The sequence below is a fragment of the Myotis davidii genome, unplaced genomic scaffold, assembly GCF_000327345.1.
Source record: "Myotis davidii unplaced genomic scaffold, ASM32734v1 scaffold512, whole genome shotgun sequence".
NCBI classification, from domain to species: domain Eukaryota; kingdom Metazoa; phylum Chordata; class Mammalia; order Chiroptera; family Vespertilionidae; genus Myotis; species Myotis davidii.
In genome coordinates this window covers 1339471-1342302 of record NW_006284323.1, presented here as the reverse complement: position 1 = coordinate 1342302, position 2832 = coordinate 1339471, and positions in this window count along the sequence as shown.

The following is a 2832-nucleotide window of genomic DNA, read 5'->3' as shown; positions in this document are numbered from 1 at the left end:
AGTAAAAATACATTAAAAAAATACACACAACAACACCAAAACCTCTGCCGTGGTTCCCCGGGGAATGGGAATGTGGGAGACCCCTTTCCCTCCCCTTTCTCTGGAGGTTTGATGCGCAGGGTGGGGGAAGTCCCTGCGGCCGGACCTGCAGCCCTGAGCCTGTGGAGTGCAGAGCCGTGAGCGGTGTGAAGGCACCGGAATCTCTGTTCTTTGTGTGGACAAGTGGAGGGGTTCGGTGCCAGTTTACTATGAGAGGAGCGCGGCCAAGCTAGCTTTCCCAAGGGCGTACCTTAAAGTTCCCAAGATACCCGAGTCCAGGTAATCCCAAGCCTATCTAGGATCACTTACATGGCGAGAGAAACGGCTCTTTGAAAAGTCTTTCTACCGCTGTGTCCGCAGGAACTCCCGGTTAAAATGTAAACGATTAGCACATTCCTATAGAAACAGAGAGGGCAGGCCCGAGCCAGCGCTATATCACAGTTACCTGCCCCGCGGTCCTGGGCAGCCGCCTCATTTACTGTATTTACAAAGCATAAAGCTGGCCGCGGATATCAGGGGAGGCAGGCCGGCCAGTGCCGCATTTGCACGGCAGCTTTGCAGATTAGAAAGTAGATGGCATGGCTCCGATTTCAAAGAGTTTTCTTAACACCTATTGTCCGCTTGCCCAAGGAATCTGGCGGGTTTAGGGAGAAAGGTTCTCTCTGAGAACGGAGAATCTGGTCTAGGTCAGGCCCTTTCCCAAGGCCAGGCTGGAAGACCCCTTCTGCCCCTTGTGACTTTATAAAAGTCCTTTTTCTTTAAGGTAGGTAGTCGCCTCTCCAGGCGGCGCTAATCATCAGCCAGAGTTAAGTGTCGCAGGAGGGGAACAGAATCGTTCAAGGACGTCATTGCCCTTCTTCGGTTGCCAGGCAACACCTCCTTCGCAGAGATGGACAGAACAGGTTGGGGGAGATACCAGCAAAGAAGCCTTCGTATTCCAGGTCAGCCCGACTACCCGCTGGAAGGGGACAAGACAGGGGAGCCTCTCTCGGGGCCGCCCACATAAGAGGCATTGTTGTCCTGGCTTCTCCCAGCTCCTCCCGTCAATGGAGTGGACCTTGGAGCCTGTGGGTGTGGCTGGTGTGTGTTACTGGGATAATCCCCAGAGGAATGCTGCTGTCTCATCATCCGCTATCGCCTCATCACTGCCAGGGGCTGCGCAAGTGCCAAGTGTGGGTGGCTGACCGGCTCCATCAGTTTACTGGACGCCAATTTGAGAAATGTCGCCCAACCATGGGGCTCACGATCCCAAGTAGGTTTCAAATGTTTGCAGCCACATCAGCTGAGTAGGGTGCTCTGCAGCCCCCTCCCCAAGATTTACAGTCAGTTCACTGCCCTGCCCGAGTCCCCAGAGCTGGAGGCAGAGCCGCTCAGCTCAGCACCAACGGTAGCCTTAGGCGGTCAGCCTTCCTCCGCCTGTTTCCTCTTCCTTTACAAAGTGGATGTTTTCTCTTGGGACTCAGCCTAACAGAAATGCTGGCACCAAGACAGTTGTAAAAGGTGTCAGGATCACAGTGCAAGAGCAACAACAACAAAAAGGGAGACAGATGAGGACCATTAATAGAGGAATAAAGTCATTTTGAGGAAATCTGTTAATTGTCCTGGGGTGTTGCCTGCGTCCTGGGTTAGGCTGTTGTGTCTTTAGGGTGTTGTTTACGACAGTCCTCCACCTCCTCTATTCCCTGTAAAATGGAAGAAGGTCTCAGTCTGGTGAAAATGGAGTTTCATCTCTTTTGACAAGACCACTTCCCAGGAAGAGCTGTGCTTCCAAGGGCTTCACCCCAAGAGGCCAGGGATGTATGGTGCCTCAGTTTTGGGGTGTTGAGGCTGACCCCTGGGTCAGGTGCTGTCAGCCTGCTCCCCTGAAGCACTTCAGCCTCTGAGAATCACGACATAGATCCATGCCACCAGACATTGCCAATGGTGATTGCCTAAGTCGGTTATTCTGGCTTATTATTTTTTGGCTGGAATTCTTCTACAAAGAATAACTTAACTTTGAATATTTGCTTACTTAAAATACTGTTTTTACAGGAAAGGTCAGATACATGATTCATGCTGTCCTTTTTATCAATTTTCAGAAAAATTTTTGGTAACCTCTATAGATCTCCAATTATACACACACAGATGTGTATAAATGTGTGTATATATATGTAACTAGAGTCCCAGTGCATGAAATTCATGCACTCAGGGCAATGGGGGTGGGGCGCCCCTTAGCCTGGCCTGTACCCTCTCGCAGTCCAGGAGCCCTCAGGGGTGTCCAACTGCCATGAAGGCAAGAGAGGCTCCCGCTACCGCCACTGAGCTCACCAGCCACGAGCCCTGCCCCTGTGGGAACCCACTGACCACCAGGGGGCAGCTCCTGTAATGAGCATCTGCCCCCGGGTGGTCAGTGTGTGTCATAGTGACCAGTCATTCCCAGTCATTCTGCTGATAGGGTCAATTTGCATATTACCCTTTTACTATATACTAGGAGAAGAAAAGAACAGGAAGTGCCCTCAGCAGTTCCAGATCTGTCTCTTACTTCAACAGAGTTTGGACGGAACAGACCCAGGGATGCCCCTTTTCCCAGCCTCCGGCCACTCTCCTACATCTTATCCAGTCACCACCTCAGAACCACCTCCGGGACCAGCCAACACACCAGTGTTTTGTTTTTTTTCTACCTTAACTCCTTTTGCTGAACAACCATGAGCTACCAAATTCGTCAGAATTATTCCACTGAGGTGGAGGCTGCGGTCACCCGCCTGGCCAGCCTGCATCTGCAGGCCTCCAGCACCTACCTCTCTCTGGGCTATT